Consider the following 21801-nt stretch of genomic DNA (forward strand, 5'->3'; position numbering starts at 1 on the left):
CAGGAGAAACTTAACAGGGGACCATAGGAGTGGGAAGAGGGAAAAATAGTTAAGGAAGGGAGGGAGAAAAACCACAAGAGACTCTTAAATACTAAGAACAAACTGAGAGTGGATGGGGGGGTGGGGAGAGGGGAAATGGGGGATGGGCATGGAGGAGGGCACTTGCTGGGATGAGCACTGGGTGTTATATGGAAACCAACGTGAGAATAAACTATTTAAAAAAATAAATAAAAAATAAAAACAGATATCTCTGCCTCTTATGAGGAAAGAAATTCGTCGCTTCAGAAACAATAACTTTGTGAATATTGAGAGATTATAGAGAAAGGGTAAGGCTGAGCAGCAGGGGGGTAATATCACATATTTCTGGATGGAAGAAGAGAGAGATCATGACAGAACCTATAGAGAAAAATCGTAACATCAAGTGGAGATGGTGGAGGTATCAAGGCAACCAGCTAGGAGGCAGATTGAAATTCAAACCACATCTCAGGGGCTTCTGGGTGGCTTAGTCGGTTCAGCATTTGACTCTTGATTTGGGGTCAGGTCATGATTTCACAGTTCTCAGATCTCACGGTGACATTGAGCTCCACATCGGTCTCAATGCTGATGCCACTGAACCTAGTTCAGATTCTCTTTCTCCCTCTCTCTGCCCCTCCCCTGCTTGTTCTCTTTCTGTTTCTCAAAATAAATAAATAAACATTTTAAATGTTTTTTAAAAACCATAGTTTATGCCTTCTAGTTTGCAGAATCATGAAGAGCTAATCCTTTAACCCAGTGAGCACATCTCAAAACAAACCATACTGACAGAGACAAACTTCACTCATCCTTACTAGACAAGTGAAGTTCCTTCACTTGTGAAATTTCTGGAAACTTGACTCCATTAAATATATAAATGAGACATAGTATTAAATACGTCATAGTATTTGTTAAGGTAAAGAAAATTATAATAAAAAAACTTATATGACTTGATTTTTACATTTCATTCATATATAATCTGCATGTGTTTTATCATACAAGCAACTGACATCTGTTAGAAGGAAGGTTCTGGAATGGCCTATCAGTTTGTATAAATTTGAAAAAAGGATTTTGGAGTAGTATTCTGGTGCTTTGCCCCATCAAACAAAGAAACACAAACATTAATTAAGAAAATATAGAAAACTAAAGCCCAATGAGTAAATCACCAAACTAAATCCATGCAATGATTAGTATATAACCATTAAGTAGTGTCTTTTTAAAATGTATAATAACATAACATGAAAAAATAAGCATATATGAATGGAAAGAGGCAGTCTATCTAGAGTGTAAAGAAGTATGGGGGTCTGGCTGGCTCAGTACATAAAGCATGTGACTCCTGATCTCAGGGTTGTAAGTTTGAGCCCCACACTGGGCGTAGAGATTACTTTAAAAAAGTAAAATAAAATAAAATCTTTTTTAAAAAGTAGAAATACAACTTTATGTTTAAAACCTAAAATCAGAAGATGAATGAAACAATGGACTCTTATTTTATTTTACTTTTCATTTCTTTAATGGCCATCCATTACCTTTATAATTTAAAAATAAGTTTAGGAGAAAGAATATGGCTTAGTTTGACTTAAATGATATATGTGAAAAACTCAAAATCGGGGCACTGGGGTGGCTAAGTTGGTTAAGCGTCCGACTTTGGCTTAGGTCATGATCTCACAGTCTGTGAGATCAAGCCTGTGTTGGGCTCTGTGCTGACAGCTCAGAGCCTGGAGCCTGCTTCGGATTCTGTGCCTCCCTCTCTCTCTACCCCTCCTCCACTCATGCTCCATCTCTCTCCCTCTCAAAAATAAATAAACATTAATTTTATTTAAAAAACCCTCAAAATCTTTACAGGGCTTAGAATTGAGATAATTGACATGACAGACTAGAATAAACTAGCCTGAATCAAATGAATCTGTGCTTTAGACTATTAACCCCTTTTTTTCTCTCTCATGATCTGAAACAGATTCGTGAAAGATTAGAAAACTGTGTGCCTAACACTTACCTTGCTGAAAAGACACCCTCAGTAAAAGTTTATTGATGATAGAGTAACCCCCTTACCACTGGCTCTTTCTGAAAATTCTGTCACCACACTCAGTGCAAAACAAACAAAACAACATTCATAGGTTTGAATCCAACCCTAACAAGAAGATCCCCTACATATTATTCTTTTTCTTCCTGATATAATTTNTTAAACTGTGCTTTAGACTATTAACCCCTTTTTTCTCTCTCATGATCTGAAACAGATTCGTGAAAGATTAGAAAACTGTGTGCCTAACACTTACCTTGCTGAAAAGACACCCTCAGTAAAAGTTTATTGATGATAGAGTAACCCCCTTACCACTGGCTCTTTCTGAAAATTCTGTCACCACACTCAGTGCAAAACAAACAAAACAACATTCATAGGTTTGAATCCAACCTCTTCAAGAAGATCCCCTACATATTATTCTTTTTCTTCCTGATATAATTTGCCCATGAACGTCTTAGGACTAAACACTGACACTGACATTAATTGTATTTAAAATTTGTAACATATTTTTGATCTACAGGTACAAAAATGCTCCTAGCATTTAGGTGAACTATGCCATAACTAATAGGAGCATCTTTGTTGAGAGTGCAAGCTGGCTACACCAAAAGACCAACTGTGGAATTTAGAATGAGGGCTCTCAGTCACATGGTGTCAGGTGATCTGGAGACAGAGTTAAACTATGTGGGCAATCAGTCAATTGTTCCTAAGGAATGAATATCCAATAAAACTCTGGACACCAAAGCTCAGGTGATCTTCCCTGATTGGTAATAATCTATACACACTGTCAAACATCATTTATCACAGATTAATGGGTCATTACTCTGTGGGAGAGGACAACAAAAAGTTTGCATTTGGAACCTTCGCCAAGTGTATTCTGTGTGTCTCTTCCTTTGGTTGATTTTATTCTGTATCATTTCCCTGTAATAATCCATAATCATGAGTACAACTTTCAGTGAGTTCTATTAATCCTTCTAGTGAATTATCAAACCTGAAAGTGGTTTTGGGAATTTTCCTAACGTGCAATGGTGTCAAAAGTAATAGCAGTCTTGGGGACTGTGACCTCAAACTTAGTAGTCTGACTAACTCCAAGGAGGTAGATAATATGTAAATAATTAGAAATGGTATAATCTGGTCTTCAGGCCATAGTTTGCTAACCCCTGTCCTAGGTCATTAAAATATATGTGTATATATACATATATAATGGTCACTTCAGTGGCATGTATACTAAAACATCTGTATAGTATAAGTATGCATGTAATTTGTTGTGATGCATGTAAAATTCATAATTGTGTCCAAACAACCTGCAATAGTCTACCTATCAAAATAGAATCTGCAAACATCAAAACTAGCAGAAACTTTATCTTTTGGTGTTTACTTATAATCTATTATGATCTGCATGTCTGAAAGGTCTATTTTCAGGCAAACTCCAATCTAAAACCACGTACCACTTCCTAATAATAGTTTCTTATTTTTTCTCTCACTCTCTGTTTCTCGTATCTGATTTTTTATGCAGTATAATTAACATACAGTATTATATTAGTTTCAAGTGTACAATGTAATGATTCAACAATTTATTTTTTTAATGTTTTATTTATTTCTAGGAGAGAGAGAGAGAGAGACAGCGTGAGCAGGGGAGGGTCANTTCCTATCTGATTTTTTATGCAGTATAATTAACATACAGTATCATATTAGTTCCAAGTGTACAATGTAATGATTCAACAATTTATTTTTTTTAATGTTTTATTTATTTCTAGGAGAGAGTGAGAGAGAGAGACAGCGTGAGCAGGGGAGGGTCAGAGAGAGAGGGAGTCACAGACTGAAACAGGCTCCAGGCTCTGAGCTGGCAGTTAGCACAGAGCCCGACACGGGGCTCGAACCCATGAACCACGAAATCATGACCTAAGCGAAAGTCGGATGCTTAACCGACTAAGCCACCCAGGCGCCCCTGATTCAACAATTTATATTCCTCAGTGGTCATCTAGATGAACGTACTCTAATCCCCTTCACCTATTTCCCCCATTCTTCCCACCCACCTCCTCTCTTGCAACTATCAGTTTGTTCTCTGTATTTAAGAGCCTGGGGATTTTTTTTGTCTCTTTTTATCTTTGTTCTTTTTTTTTTTCTTAAATTTCACATGTGAGTGAAATTATATGATATATGTCTTTTCCTGACTAATTTCACTGCAAGTATTTTATATATACGTAGAAATCAGTTCACTTCAATGAACTACATCATTCTTGGGACAAAATTGATGCTGAAAACAAATATATGTGTGTGTGCTTCCCTCTTTACTACCCATCTCCAATCAGATGGTCTGAATATTTGTGCCTTTAAAGAACTATAGTACTTTGTAAATCAACCTAAGTTTCCTGCAGTGCTATTTGCTACAGTAAGCAAATAATCCCCTCAGCATGGGTTGAAGACTACTAACCACCATAATAGGAATCCTAATGCACCAAAAAAAAAAAAATCACAGAAAACACTGTGATTAACAATTCAAGGTTATCTTGAATGCTCTAGAATTTTCCCAGAAAACAGGAGGAATTTGTTCCTTTTGCCCATAAACCAAGAAATGCCAAACATCTGTTCTTAATATATAAATATTTTTGACTCCATGTCTTGACAGTCAACATGTTCTTCCAATCTTCCAATCTTATCAAAGATTAGAGGGAAAACATCGTATGGAAAGCAGGCTGCATTTATTTTGAATCTGGTTTTCTTTTGGTATAAGTTCAATTTTCCTTTCTTATCATATTCTTCTCGATGCTAGACATTTTTAAGAAGATTATAATCCTATATTTTATAATATTTTATGATTAATTATTAACCATGGGTAATTTATTTCTTCAACTGAATTTTCTATGCTTACAATAACATGCCATAAGCTACAATTTAATTGCTAAAATATTCTAGCTGGCATGAAGGACTCCATGTGACTGACATACTTAACAAAAATATCTCCTAACCAGATAGTGCCATCTATAAAATATCAGAATATTTCTGATCAGGGGCACCTGAGTGGCTCAGTCAGTTAAGCGACTGACTTTGGCTCAGGTCATGATCTCGCGGTCCGTGGGTTCAAGCCCTGCCTCGGGCTCTGTGCTGACATCTAGCTCAGAGCCTGTAGGCTGTTTGAGATTCTGTATCTCCCTCTTTCTCTGACCCTCCCCTGCTCATGCTGTTTCTCTCTCTCTCTCTCTCAGAAATAAATAAAAAACATTAAAAAAAACCCAAATATGCCTAATCACCTAACCAATTTCCTCCCTTTGGAATATTGGTGGAAGAGCTGTCTCATGTTGGCAGCAGTGTCCAACATTCAGCTATTGCCTGGCCTGGGACGAATACTCTCTACTCAGCCAGGATGTCCATTCAATTTTCTGACATCTACCATCATGCTGACTTCGCAGGAGAGAGCAGAATGGGGAAAACTTACATCCCTACACTATTTTGTTTCAGTTACGTACACAAGCCTATTCCTATGCCCCCACAGCACAGATAATACTGGACTCTAACACTTAAAATTTTACCGAAGGCTCAAAAATATTAAAAGAGAATTGTAGCATATGAAAGAAAAATATAAAATGGAAATTTAGATTCTGGTCCTAGAGTCAGTCAACCATTCCATTGTACTCTCTTCTCCGAATTCAAGCTCATCCTTATCTTTACTCCAGAAAATTGACAACGGGACTACCATTTTCTTCAGCAGAAATTTCCCCACCCTCCCCCTCAGAGATCCTTTGGCCTCCATTACCTATGCAAAGTAAGTGAGTAGTTGACAGAGTGCTTTCCAAACCCAGCCTCTTTCAGTTATAAATGGCATCACCTGGGAGACATTAACTACCCAGTACTCGGTAGGCTGTGAAAATCCAGGGCAGTTTTACGTCACTGTATTTCAGTATGCAGAGAGGGAGAAATTAGATCTATGTGTCCCCTCTAGTCTCATGATTTTATGTGAGAAAATAACTGAATAAAAAGGCACTCATCTTTCAAAAATAATTATTTGGGGGGCATCAGGATGGCTTAGTTGGTTGAGCATCTTGATTCTTGATTTCAGCTCAGGTCATGATCCCAAGGTCGTGGGATGGAGCTCTGTTTCGGGCTCTGCACTGAACATGGAACCTGCTTAAGATTCTCTCTCTCTTTCCCTCTGCCCTTCTCTGTCACTCACTCTTTCTCTCTAAAACAAAAAAAAAAAATTTTAACAAATTATTTTTGAACTAGTAGAAAGATTTCCTCCCCTAAGTATGCAGTGGTATCATTTTAGAAAGACCTAACACAATTTAGATTGCTAAACAAAATTTAATATTTCAGTCAGACACATCTACATTTGGTTCAGGATATCCATTAGAACAATAGCAGGGTATTTGTTTCCAACAAAATAATTGTGTAAAATCACCACAGTAGCCACACTAAGAACAAAGAGAAAAGAGATTCTAGGGTCAAGGACAAATTCCACTGACCAAGAATGCAGAAACTGCTCAGCAATATGTCAAAAGGTTTTCTCATTTCAACAATTTCCCTGAGGCACCAGTTACTCTAGTGTGTGATTATAGTCCACTGCACCCTGGTTGGTTGAATTCTCTTGTGGTTTAAGTTGTCCAAGTGTTCAGTTAGTCTTGCAGAGTCCAACATCCAGAAATCTCAGTTACAGTGAGAAGCATATTTATGATTTTTTTTTTTGTCAAACAGTAATTCTTTCTCGGCAAAATTTAATTCATGCTACTATAAAATTGCTTAAAAACACAGGCATGGCTAGGGATGGCTAGCCTAGGGATGGCTGAAAATACAGGCATCCCGATGCTGTATGGATTATTCAAACAACGTATGTGTGAATGAAATAAAAATATTACCAAGTAGAAACTATTAAATATTAAACAATAGTACATTAAGGAGAGCAATCATAGTAGTGTCGCCTATGTAAGGCCCTATACGGCCTAGTTAATCTATGAAAGAGCCACTGACCAAAATATTCCAATTTTATTAGTCCTTTGGTCTCAAAGAACAAAAACACAAAATATAATTTCTAAAGAGCACATTTTGGGATTTATAAATTGTTTTTCTTTTTTAATTTACTAATACCCATAATTTTTATTAATTCTATGTTTTACATTTATTTATTTTGAGAGAGAGAGAGAGAATTTTAAGCATACTTTGTGCTGTCAGCGCAGAGCCTGATGTGGGGCTTGAACCATGAACATGACATCATGACCTGAGCCAAAATCAAGAGTTGGATGTTTAACTGATTAAACCACTGAGATACCCCTATTAATTCTATTTTTAAAGTTTATTTTGCATTTATGTTCCTAGATTTGAGATGGATGTTTAGTTTCTTTAAAAATTTTTTAATGATAAAATCATTTGTACCTACTAACTTGCCTCTAAATATAGGAACCACTACCATGTGTTTTAAGTGTAGTATTCTCATTATCATTAATGTTCCATTGATCTTTAACTTCCATTTTAGTTTTATTTTTTTGGATACAAAAGTTACTTAGGAGAGTATTCTTTAATTTTGAAGTGGTTAACTTTTACTGCATTTTGTGATCTGAGAACGTAGCCAATATAAATTACATAAATTAAATTGCAATATTTTCTTTTTTGGCCTAAAATATAATCGTGTTTTTTTGGTAAATATTTCAGGGCAATATGAAAAAATTTAGTATTCACTGCTAACATGGTAATATATATCAATATTTTTTAATGAAATAAATTTTATTAGTCATGCTCAAGGGATTCAAAAGATTTGAGCTAGCAGAAGAATGAATCAGTGAGTTGAAAGGAATGAATCATTCAGCTGAGATTATCTGGTCTGAGGAATACAAAGAAAAAAGAATGAAGGAAAATGTCCAGATTCCTTTTTTTTTAAGTTTATCTATCTATCTATCTATCTATCAAGTAATCTCTATGCCCAATGTGAGGTTTGAACTCACGACCCAGAGATCAAGAGCCACATGCTTTTCTAAATGAGTCAGCCAGGCACCACCTAAAATGAACAGACTCTAAGAGACCTTCAGAACATCATAAAGCAAACCAACACATGCATTATAAAAGTCCCAGAAAGAGAGGAAAAAACAAAAGAAACATAAGGAAATAATATTCCAAAATTAATCAAATTTAATGAAAATCATTAATCTACACATCCAAGATGTAAAACAAAGGATAAACTCAAAAAGATCCAAATCTAGACATATTACAGAGAAAATGTCCAAAGATAAAGAGAGAATCCTGAAAGCAGCAAGATAAAAATGACTCACAAGTACAAAGGCTACTCAATAAAATTTAATGAGACTTCTCATCAGAAACTATGGAGGCCAGAAGGCAGTGAGATGACCTATTCAAAGTGCTGAAAGAAAAAGACTGTCAATCAAGAATTTTATATCCAACAAAATTGTTCTTCAAAAATGAGGAGAAATTCAGAATTCCCAATTAAAAAAAAAAAGGAAGAACAAAACAGCAAATATCACATCAGCAGGCTTGTCCTAAAGGGAATCCAAGCTGAAATGAAAGGATACTAGACGGTAAGTTGAATTCACCTGAAGAAATAAAGAGCACCAGTAAAATTAACTATAGGTGAATATAAAAGATCATAAACATGTATTTGTGTTTATAATGCTTTCCTTCTCCTATTTGAATTAAAGGTCAGTTGCATATAGCAATAATTATAAGATTGTGTTTATATGTTTAGAATGCATAAACATGTAATCCCTAAGACAAAATAACATAAAAGAGGAGGAAGAGAATGGAGCTATATTGAAGCAAAGTTTTTGTTTATTCCTGAAATTAAGTTGCTATTGATCCAAATTCGCTTGTTACAAGTTAAGACACCAATTATCATTTACTACCATGAGTGTCTTAGTGGGCAGCCACTAAGAAAATAACTCAAAAAAGATACAGCAAAAGAAATATGGCATGAAATGATGCTCATCAAGTAAATAGGGAAATGCAAATCAAAACCACAGTGAGATACTTCAAATCCATTAGGATAACTATAAGAAAAAAGATGGACAGTAACAGGTATTGACAAGGACATGGAGATATTGGAACCCTCATACATTGCTGGTAGGAATATAAAATGATACAGCCACGTAAGAAAACATTTTGGCAGGTCTTCAAAGGACTAAACATGGAGTTACCATATAACCCAGCAATTCCATTCATAGATACATAACCACAGTTGTTGAAAACATATATTCACACAAAAATTGTACGTGAATATTCATAGCAGCATTGTACATACTGTTCAAAAACAATAAAACAATGTTGAATGTGGTATGTGAAATTGTCTACCGTTACAAGCCCTAGGTATTGCTTTATATATGAAGCTATTCAACAACCTTGGGTAGAATTTAAGGGTTAGTGAATGAAGGATGAAGAAACCAGAAGGTAGCGGTAGAATGGAAGAAGACAGAACAGAAGGTGAATGATAACTAGTTAGGGCAGGTTAGTGAAGAAATAAAGGAGAAAAAAAAAAAAAGAAGCCCAGATATTTCTTCATCATGATATTTGTGTCCTACATTCTTCTCTCAAACAGGAAAAGGGATATTTCTACATATAAAGAGTGAAAACATAATCAAAAGGATGAAGCTAACATGCTCAATGGCTCTATGGCTGTTCTTGCTCCATCACTTGTGTTAACATATGAGATACATTCTCAGACGTCTTTTTTGTTTAAATAAAAAAAAAAAAAAAANGAAGGAACATGCAACTCTTAATCTTGGGGTCATTAGTTTGAGCCCCATTTTGGGTGTAGATATTAGCTAAATAAATAAATATTAAAAAAAAAAAAAACTAGCTGTCTCTGGTAAGTATAAAGAATTCTCTGTCCAGACCCCCTTCAAGAAAGGACTTGATGCCTAAGCAGTCGGGAGGGTAGCCAGCACACAGCTTCTAGCTTTGCGTTTTTTCCAGAGAGCTGCTTTGCCTGAAGCCTTTCTCTTCTTAGGGCAGTCTGCATCTGGTGATTGAGCAAGGTAGGGCTATAGTCTTGGCCATTTGGTGTACTATTCTTCCAGGATTCCATGTCATGTTGAACAAAGTTTTTGGACCTGCATAGTAGTTCTACTTGTCTCTCTGCTCAGTACTGTTTCCTTCCCTACTTTTCACAAGTATTGATCCTAATGAAACATCTTGCTCCCAAAGCTCTACCTCATCATTGGCTTCTAGAGAACCTAACCTATAACATAATCATTTTCTTTTACCTTCATGCATGAGGGAGAAGAGAGAAACCCAATAATCCTCTTCTGTTCAACAGAGAAAATTCACAAGTATTTATGTCTTCTGGAAAACAGGGATATCAACTTAAGTATTTATTACTAGGCAACACATTATTAAGTAAGACAACCAATTTATAACCTTTCAAGGATTAAAGATTACTTTCACAGGCCATAGCAAAAATCTCTGGAGTCCAGATGTCTAAAAGAGTTGGCAGCTAATGGGATCAGCACACTACTGCCCAGTCTAACCTCCTGATTTGTAAATAAAGTTTTTTGATGTTTTTTACTTATTTATTTTTGAGAAAGAGAGAGAGAGAGAGAGCATGAGCAGAGAAGGGTCAGAGAGAGAGGGAGACACAGAATCTGGAACAGACTCCAGGCTCTGAGCTAGCCGTAAGTAAAGTTTTATTGGAACACAACTATACCCATTCATTTGGCTCCTTTCACGCTACAATAGCAAAATAAAGTAGTTGCAACAAAGACCACAAGTCTCAAATATTTACTTTCTGGCCCTTTAAGAAAAAGAAGATTCTTTTGATGGAAATAACTTCTGCAAGGATAGTTTTATGATGCAAAATGCTATTGGCTTTTCTTTTCAGCTGCAGTGAGAGAAAATAGCTACAAATGGTCCCAGTTTTCAAAGGCCAAGCCCTATAATTCCTTCAATTTGGGCACTGAGGGGAAAAAAAGGCAATCTCAAGAAACCCAACAGAATATGGAAAAAATAGGGTAAAAACAGTCCTGTTAACAAATGAAAACAGGAGTGGATAGTATTTTGAATCTACATGATCACAAGTTAAAAATACGAACAAGGTTTTAGGGGTCTCAGGACCAAGTCTGATGAGATCAAGTTTGGGAATAGAATGATAAAAAGTAAATCTACATACCATGATTTGTTCTATCATAAATTTTATCACAAGTCAAAGAAATGCAAGCAGTGTAAACAAAAGATCCATTGGAGTGAGCAAGACCTTCTGATGACTTCTTTCTGATCCTGTTTGTGATGTGCCAAGGTGGAGACACAACATAAAGAATTCTCTGGGACTAATATGGCCTTGATAAAGCACCCTAAGGAGAATTAGGGTCTCCCTGCAAACAGTGCCACAGCTGGGCCTGGGAAGAGTTTATACTATTCCCCGGGCTATATGTCTGGGTTTTCCAGGTTCTAAAATTCTTGCTACCCCACACTTAGTCAATCCGTCCTGTTCTGTTGGCTATGCCTAAAACATAGGACCTATGAATGTTTTACATAGAGGCCGCTTAGGGTCTTTACCACTGCCAGGTATCATAGAAAGAGAAAACCAGGTCTCGCAGCATGTTCTGAAATCTCTTTCCCAGGCTCTGTTTCTTTAATTCAATTTCATTTGCTGTTCTTTTTCAGGTTCCCCAGTTCCCCTCCTTTCTCTAGGACTTAGTCACCTGTCCTCTCTCAACTGCTCTTTGCAAATAAAGCCAAAAAAAAAAAAAAAGAGTCACTCTGTTATCTTTTCTTCAACTAATAGTCGATTGCAGACAAATTATAGTTCAACGCTTGGCACAAGACCTTTGAAATACTTTTAAATCATACACATAACTGTTCCTACCAACTTTCCTGTGCCTTCCAGGAATCACTGAGCTTTCCTTCTGGGCAAAGCAGTTACCAAATACCATTTCTTAAGTGTATGTGTTTTCCAAGAAATAGGGTTTAAAAATATGTGTAGTCATTGGTTTGACGTGTGACCTGTGCCTCTTCAGTCACATGGCATGTTTTCCTGTCATTGTTCTCTTTTGCTCTTTGAGACAGTGTTTATCCACCATTTATAATGATCTCACTTTTTAATGTTCTACCTTCCTTTCCCAAAACCTATTTATATACTACTAACTCAAGCTGTGATAAGACCCCACTTTTTCATTCCGTTCAGATTCTACATACTAATTTCCCATTTGAAACAACAATTATTTTATCAAGAAGAAACAGCTGCAAACACAGCAATTCCTCTGAACTACCATTAACTGAATGTTCCCTGCTGTCAAGCCAGATGTTTAGTTCTGAATACTGAGCTTTCTGTTTAAATGGGTAGGAAGCCGGGAGATGAGTAGATACTGGCTGCACTCCTCTGAGATGGGGGTACGGCCCCTCTGCCGGTCTCCCAAACACTGGGAAAGATGCCATTCCCGTCACTCCTTGCCTTTTGACCGTTTCCTCCTTGGAATTCCTGCCCCGGCTTTCTCAGTAAATTCTCAGAAGTCAGTTGTATCATCTGAGTTCTGTTCACATCTGTTATTCCAGAGAATTCCAGTGTTCTAAAAGGTTAGAGAGTCAAAATTATTAATGCATCAGTGTTCACATCCTCTTTCTCTCTCCCCACAAGCTAAGTAAGATTCTGGCATTGTTCGTTCTCAAAGCATTTTCTCACATCTCACTTGTTTTTCTCTTGGGTCCTTTTAGAGAGTTGGGGGTAGGGGGAAGGAAATCTAGAGCCTTTGACACAGAGCTGTATAGACGTTTTTTGGTTAAGAATTGATAGTGGGGGCAGAGTTTTCGGGAGCAACTGCTTCCATGTTTGAGAATGACAGTCATATAGACAAAGGACTTTTTAATACATTATCTGTGCCTGCTAAAATTGATGAAACTTGTGATTATAAAATTGGAGGTGACTATTTTGAATGGAAGGAAGGACGAAGAGATGGATGGGAGTGTGAGGATGCTGATGTTCTCATCTATTAAAGCAGGGAATCATTGATTCATTAATAGTATGTATAATCAAAATATGTGGTTTTAAACAAAGCATATTGAATATGGCCTTTTAATATTTTAGAGCATTTAGAATCCTTTAGGAAATAATATATCTTGTGCTAGAGAAATGTTTATTTGGAACTCAACAATTCCTTCAGTTTCTCTCCATCTTCTCTCTCTCTTTTTTTTTTAAGCTAATAAAGGTCATTTCTGGGTGTCAGATTTGAAGTGGTTTTTGAACTTTTATCTGTGTGCAATTCTGTTACTGGAATTCTTATAGTAAGTATGAAAATAGACTAATTTTTCTCTTTTAAATGTGGAGGGGCAATATGCCAATATGAAAATAGTGGTGAGTTCTAGGTGGTGGGAATATGAATGATTTTTTTCTTTGTACCTATTTTATTTTATTTTTAAATGTTTATTCAATTTTGAGAGAGTGCAAGCAGAGGAGGAGCAGAGAGAGGGGTCAGAGGATCCGGAGCAGGCTCTGCCTGACAGCAGAAAGCCCCACGTGAGGCTTGAATTCAGAAACTGCAAGCTAATGACCTGGGCTGAAGTCTGATGCTCAACCAACTAAGCCACCCAGGTGCCTCATTTGTGTGCTAATTTTAATCTGTTCAGGGTGCTATCACAAAACCGGAGTGGCTTATAAACAACAAAAATTTATTTTTTACAGTTCTGGAGGCTGAAAATCCAAGTTCAAGCCACCAGCATGGTCGCCTTCCTAGTGAGGCCCTCTTCCTTGTTCACAGCCTGCACCTTCTGGCTCTATGCTCACCTGATGGAAGGAGTGAGGGAGCTCTTTGGTGTCTCATCACAGTCTAAGGGCCTCCCAAAGGCCCCACTTCCTAATACCATCATCTTGGACATCCGGAATTTAGCATATGAATTTGGAGTGGGGACACGAAGATTCCTTCTATGTTAATATTTTGTTTATTCCATGGCTGGTTTTATGAAAATGATAATAGCAAAGCATTCTGCTTTTTACACAGAGCACTTCAACCAAAGATGGTTTTTATAGACGTGTTTTTAAAAAAAGGTACCACTGATTTGAAGATAAATCATTATTTATCTAAGGATTGGTGTGTGCACATTTAAAGAAATAGCAGCAATAAGTGCTGTGTCTGGAAAGAAACTCTGAGGAGGGCGAACTTAATTCAGAAGAAAGAGAGCTGGAATGTTGGGGGATTTCAGAACTCCCATGAAAATTAACCCAGCAATGGCTAATAATAAATAGCGAAGACATTTGAATATCTAACTGGTAACATGTACAAGTAACCTATTCATGCCTCAGGATTGCATTCTATAAAATAGGGATAATGATTTCCTTTCTGATTAAATAACATCAGGAGGTTAAGAGAGTGCTACATGGGGAAATTCTTCTTAAGAGAAGGTAACAATAGTCATTAGCAGCAGTTAGCAGTCACTTTGAGATTGCATAAAACATGTAGTTCAGAATCTACTGTCTTAGATGAATTAATGCTCTAATTTTCAATATATTATTTTCAAAGCATAATGTTAATGTATGTAAAGAGAAATGTAAAAATAATTTAAAGTGCTCAGTTTTCCATTCATATTTTCATCTTCCTCTTTTTTCTTTCCTTTATCCACTTAAAAAAATTTTTTTTCTCTTATCTTTCCTTGCAGATTCATTTGTTACTGCCTCAACCAATATCTTCTCTCTCAAGCGAATGTGCATTTTTTCCTGATTTTCTTTTAAATGCTCATCTCTGTAGAAACATTAATGAGATTAGACTTAACTAGTTTAGATGAAACTGTTCTATAATTTTTTTTTTTTGCTACGGCAGTTTTCTGGACAATAATTCATACCAAAACTCTTTTTAAAATGTTTTGTTTGAGAAAGAGAGAGAGCACAAGTGGGAGAGGAGCAGAAGGAGAAAGAATCTTAGGCAGGCTCCATGCTCCATGCTCAGCACAGAGCTGGATGTGGGGCTCAATCCCGTGACCCTGGGATCATGACCTGAGGAGAAATCAAGAGTCCAATGCTCAGCTGATTGAGCCACTCTGGCCTCCCACGTACCACTGCTCTCGATGGAAGGCTGACTGTCAGTGTTCTGGTTTCCTGCTTCCCCATTGTCACAGACAATGCACGGCGGCGGTGCCACGCTTCCCGTCTTTCTACCCTCTCTCCTCCCTGCCCTTACTCTCCCGCACCTCACCTCCGGGCCCAGGACCACTGCCCTCCCTCAGGAGTCACCACAGTTCTCTGAGTTTGCTCTTCTCTTTTTCTCACTACATTTTCACCTCATTTCACTTTTTTTTTTGCAGCTAAAATATTACTTTTCCTAAAAATGAATTTGGCCTTTTGCCGCCCTGCTTAAAATCTTTCAATGGCTCCCCATAATGGGATAGGAGAAAGTCTAAATAACTGGCATTGTAGGTCCTCTATCACCTGCCGCCTATCTACTTCTCGGGGTCTTGTTTTTCTTAAAGCCACCCTCTCATTTTAGAGGGACTGGAATTCCAGTCCCTCTAAAACATGCTGACCCCATGCAGTTAATAGATCTATGCTTTTGCTCTCGCTTTCCCCTCTGCTGAACACTGAGTCATCTTTTAAGATTAAATTCAAAGGAATATATGAAAGATGTTCAATCCCACAAGAAGTCGGGGCAGTGACTTCCAAATGTTAAATTGTTGAAAATTGTCTACTTCTGGTCTCCAGTTCTACATGTACAGAGCTTGGAGGTTGCTACTGCATCCTAACAAGTGAAAAGCTGAACATGCTGAAAAACCAACAATTCCTCCTGGATCCATAAGAGAAGAAGACACAGGGAAAACCACTGCCCCCAAGACTGGAGAGATGGACTAGAGAATGTTGGGTGTCCTGGCTTACCAGACCAGGACTCACAAGCAGAAACTGACAGGGTAACCAGTGCCAGGGTAGGAAGACTTGAAAAGTCATTGATGAATTGCTGGGGACTCAATGTGAGCAAATCTGAGACGTGAAATCTCCAGAGTCTCATTCATAAGGGAGCCTCCATGCTTTTGTGTCATTTGCCTCCAGGACCTCAACCAGGTTCTCACAGTGAATATTGGGGGAAAATTCTCTCATACTTCTGGTAAGAGGTGCGGGGAGGGGGGACAGGTGGGAGGGGAGGGCTAAAGAGTAGTTTGAAATGCCAGAGCATTCTGCATTCTGTTCTTCTTAACAATGTCTGCCCTCAGGAGAAACTAATTAACCACAGCCTAATCCCTATTCTGCTGGGGTATTATCAGAGCCTAACTGACCTGGAGGAAGGGAAATAGCTAACTCTAGCCCAGCCTAGCCATCTTGTCCCACTTAACTAGGGAGAAAAAAAATCCTGAGAAACACTTGTGAAGTTCACACTCTAGAGACATATGCTCAATAAAAGACTGAGACCTAATCCTAGGACTATAGGATGCTGCCTCTCCCCTACGCTTAATCACTATATTACTAAAGGCTTATTTACAGCAGTTCCTTTCACCAGGTACATCATGTCCAACTATTTAAAAAAAAAAAGTCAAGGTACACCAAAAGGCAAAAAACAGTTTGAAGAGATGGAGCAAGCATCAGAACCAGACATGGCAGGAATGCTGAAATTATCAAATCAGGGATTTAGAACATCTGTGACGAATATGCTAAGGGATTTAATGGGTAAAATAAGAACAGATTGGCCCTGTAAGCAGAGAAATGGAAATCCTAAGAAAGAACCAAACAGAAAAGCTAGAGATTAAAAACACTGTAATAGAAATGAAGACTACCTTTGATAAGTTTATGAGTAGACTGCACACAACTGAGGAAAGAATCTTTGAGATTGAGGATATATCAATAAAAACTTCTAAAACTAAAAAGCTGGTAGAATGAAGACTGAGAAAACAGAGCAGAATATCGAAAGACTGTGGGACAGCTATAAAAGATGTAATATATGCCTCATTGAAATAATTAAAGGAGAAGAAAAGAAAGAAACAGAAGGAATATTAGAAATGATAATGACTGATAGGTGCCTGGATAGCTCAGTTGGTGGAACATCTGATTTCTGCTCATGTCATAAGCTCATGATTCTTGAGTTCGAGCTTCCTGCTGCGCTCTGTGCTGGCCATGCAGAGCCTACTCAGGATTCTCACACTCTCTGCTCCTCTCCCACTTGCACACTCTCTTTCAAAATAAATAAATAAACTTAATTAAAAAATAGAAATGATAATGATTAAGAATTTCCCTCCAAATTAATGTCAGACATCAAACTACAGATCTGAGAACCTCAGAGAAGCAGGATAAATGCCCTAAAAAACACTACACATAGGCATATCATATTTAAACTTCAGAAAATCAAAGATAAAGAAAAAAATCCAAAGAGAAGCCAGTGTAGAAGGGGAAAAAAATGCCTTACTGTAAAGAAAGAAACATAAAAACTACATTCAAAATCTCCTCAGAGACCATTCAGCCAAGATGACAGTGGAGTGAAATATTTAAAGTGTTGAGAGAGAGAGGAAAAAAAATGCCAACCTAGAATTCTGTACCCTGAAAAATTATCCTTCAAAAGGGAAGGAGGAAAAAAAGACTTTCTCAGACAAGCAAAATATTGAGAGAATTTGTTGCTAATAGACCTGCCTTGCAAAAAATGTTAAAAGAAGTTCTTTAGAGAAAAGGAAAATAACATAGGTCAGAAACTCAGATCTATATAAAGAAAGAGCATCAAAGAAGGTATAAGTAAAGGTAAAATAAAAGTTTTATTTTTCTTATTTTAGTTGATCTAACAGATACTTTGTTCAAAATAACAGTGATGTGTTCAATAATGTGTGTTGATATCATATGCTTATATGCTTAAATATAAATGAAATGACAGTAATGGTATAAGGGATGAGAGAAAGGCATTAGGATTATCTTAGGATATAAGGTGTTCACATTACCTGTGAAGAGATAGTGTTCTTTGAAAGTGGGCTTGGATTAGTTGTAAATGTATTTTGCAAACTCTAGGGCAACCATTAAAAGAAGTTTAAAAAAAAAGATATATAAATGATATGCTAACAAAGGAGGAAAAATGAAGTCATAATAAAAAGGTGAATTAAAACTACTAAGGGCAGTGGGGCACCTAGGTGGCCCAGTCGGTTGATCATCTGACTCTTGATTTCAGCTCAGGTCAAGATCTCATGGTTTGTGAGATGGAGCCCCCTGTGGGACTCCAGACTGAGAGTATGGAGCCTGCTTGGGATTCTCTCTCTCTCTTTCTGTCTCCCTCTCTCTCTCTCTTTCTCTCTTTCTCCCTCTTTCTCTGTCACTTCCCCACTCCCCAAATAAATAAATAAACATAAAAAAACACAAAAAGGAGAAAAGAGAGTAGAAGACAGAAATAGGAACAAAGAACAAGGGCAATAAATGTAAATAGTAGCAAATATGGTAGATACTGATCAAGATACATCAATAAATCACTTTGAACATCAGTGATCTAAATGCAGCGATTTCAGGATAAAGATGTCAGAGTGGATGAAAAAAACAAAACCTAACTATTTTTGTCTATAAGAAACCTACTTTAAATATAAAGACACATAAAGGTTAAAAATAAACACATGGAGAAAAATATACCATGCTAATAAAGAAAGAAAAAGAAAAGAAAGCAGGAACAGCTAAATTAATTTCAGACAGGGCAGAATTCAAAGCAAAGAAAGTTATTAGCGGCAAAAAAATGGAGCTAAATTATTTCAAAAGGGGCAATTCTCCAAGAGGACATTCAACCCTTAACATATATATACCCGACAATAGAGTATCAAACTACATGAGGCAAAAAATGGTAGAACTGCAAGGAGAAATAGATGAATCCACTTGGCGTGAATCATAATTGGAGACCTCAGTACCCCTTTATCAGAAATGGACAAATCTAGCAGGCAGAAAATTAGTAAGGACATAGGAAAACTCAACAACACCATCAACTGGGAATCCTTTCACAATGTAGACTATATCATCATGTTGTACACTTTAAATATATTATCATTTTATCAACTCGGCCAGCACCATTTTGAAGAACCAAGTTGGAAAAGTGACACTACTTGATTTCAAAACTTAATATAAATTTACAGTAATTAGGACAACATGGTGTTGGCAAAAGAGTGGACAAATAGGTCAATGAAACAGAATAAAGAGCCAGAAATAGGCCCACATAAATATAATCAAGGATCTGTGACAAAGAGCAAAGAAAATACTATGGAGCAAAGATACTCTTTTCAACAAACGATGCTGGAACAATGGGACATCCACATGTAGAGAAATAATTAAGTAAAATAAAAAAATAATTTAGGTATAGACCTTACACCCTTCATAAAATAAGAAATATGTTTTCCTTCACCTATTCCTTTAATTTTGTTTTTAAGAAATTTTTAAAAATTTTTGTTTATTTTTGAGACAGAGAGAGACAGAGCAGGAACAGGGAAGAGGCAGAGAGAGAGGGGGACACAGAATCTGAAGCAGGCTCCAGGCTCTGAGCTGTCAGCACAGAGCCCGATGCGGGGCTCGAACCCACAAACTGTGAGATCATGACGTGACCCAAAGTCAGACGCTTAATGGACTGAGCCACCCAGGCACTCCTAAAAATTGTTTTTAAATCTTTATTTATTTTTGAGAGAGAGACAGACAGCACAAGCAGGGAAGGAACAGAGAGAGAGGGAGGGATAAAATCCGAAGCAGGCTCTAGGCTCTGAGCTGTCAGCACAGAGCTTGACATGGGGCTCAAACTCATGAACTACAAAACCATGACCTAAGCTGAAGTCAGAGCTTAACTGATTGAGCCACCCAGGTGCCCCTTTTTTTATTTTTGTAGATCCAAGTTTCTGACCTATGTTATTTTCTTTCTCTCTAAAGATCTTTTACATTCCTTGCCAGGCAGGTCTACTGGCAACTAATTCTCTTAAATTTTTATTTGTCTGAGAAAGTCATTTTTCCCTCCTTTACCTTTCAAAGATAGTTTTTCAGTGTACAGAATTCTGGTTTAAATTTTTTTATGTTTGTTTCTTCATTTATTACTTATTTTGAGAGTAAGAGAGAGTGCATGCAGGGGCTGGGGGGGGCAGAGAGAGACAGAGGGAGAGAGAGAATCTCAAGCAGGCTCCACACCATCAGTGCAGAGCCATAGATGGGAATAATTTCAGGAAACATGAGATCATGACCTGAGCCCCAAATCAAGAGTCAGACACTTAACTGACTGAACCACCCAGGTACCCCCAGAATTCTAGTTTAAAACTGAGCCAAAGATTTTGCCAGATATTTCTTCACGGAAGATCTACAGATGACAAATAAGCATATTAAAAGATGATCCACATCATGTGTCACTAGGGAATTGCAAATTAAAACAACATGACACACCTACCAGATTGGCCCAAGTCCTGAACGCTCCTAACACCCATTGCTGGTAAGGCTGTGGAGCATCAGGAGCTCTCACTCACTGCTGGGGGTGGAAGGAAGGAGGGGGACGGATGCAAACCGGCACAGCCACTTTGGAAGACAGTTTGGCAACTCCTTACAAAACTAAACATATTCCCACCATACAATCTGGCAATCACCCTTCCTTCATGGTCTTTGCCCAAAGTTGCTGAAAACTTATGTCAACACAAAAACTTGTACACAGATGTTGACAACAGCTCTTTTCATAACTGTACTCAAGATGCTTTTCAGAGAATAAATGGATAAACTGAGGTACACCTAGACGAGGGAATATTATCAGCGCTAAAAAGAAAAGAGCTATTGAGCCGTGAAAAGACAGGAGGGAACCTACAATGCATATTACTAAGTGAAAGAAGCCCACCAATAGGGGCTACATACTATAAGGTTCCAACTATGTCAATTGTATAACATTCGGGAAAATGCAAAAACTGTGGAGACAATAGAAAGACCAGTGTTTGCCAGGGGTTAGGATGGAGGGGGATGAATTGGCAAAAATGAGGACTTTTAGGGCAGTGAAGTACTCTGCATGATACTATAATGATGGATACATGTCATTATGCATTGTCCAAACCCATGCAATGTACAACACAAGAGTGAACCCACGTATAAACTATAGACTTTGGGTGGTTATGGTGTGTCGCCGTAAGTTCATCAGTTGTGACAAATGTACCACTCTGGTGGGGGATATTGATAATGGAGGAGGCTCTGCACATGGGTAGGATATATATTGGAAATCTCTGTACCTTCCTCTCAATTTTGCTGTAAATCTAAAACTACTCTAAAAAATAAAGGGGTGCCTGGGTGGCTCAGTCAGTTGAGCTTTCAGCTCTTGATTTTGGCTCAGGCCATGATCCCTGGGTTGTGGGATGGGGCCCTGCATCAGATTCTTTGCTGAGTGTGTAGGCTACTTAAGATTCTCTCTCTTTCCCTTTGCCCCTGTCCCCCGCTTGTTCTCTCTCTCTCTCTGTCTAAAATAAAAAATAATTTAAAAAAGTCTTTTCTTTAAAAAAAAAAGATTCGTAATATTCTCAACTGGTAAAGGCATAGAGAAAAAAGCAGTCTTCTACCAAGCTGATACAGGTGAATAAATATTGCTACATGTGTTTTAGAAGACAATGTGATAATTGTATTTATAATGATTTTTAAAATGTTTATTTTGAGAGAGACAGAATGAGCTGGGAAGGGGTAGAGAGAGAGGGAGAGAGAGAATTCCAAGCAGGTTCCACGCTATCAGTGCAGAGCTTGACATGAGGCTTGAACTCACAAACTATGAGATCATGACCTGAACCGAAATCAAGACTTGGATGTTTAACAGACTGAGCCACCCAGGCACCTGTTTTGTGTTTCTCTGATGACATATGATGTGGAGCACTTTTTCACATGCTTGCCATCTCTTTATCATTGGTGATGTGTCCATTAAAATCCTTCAAGA

The sequence above is a fragment of the Crocuta crocuta genome, unplaced genomic scaffold, assembly GCF_008692635.1.
Source record: "Crocuta crocuta isolate KB4526 unplaced genomic scaffold, BGI_CrCroc_1.0 scaffold162, whole genome shotgun sequence".
Lineage (NCBI taxonomy): Eukaryota > Metazoa > Chordata > Mammalia > Carnivora > Hyaenidae > Crocuta > Crocuta crocuta.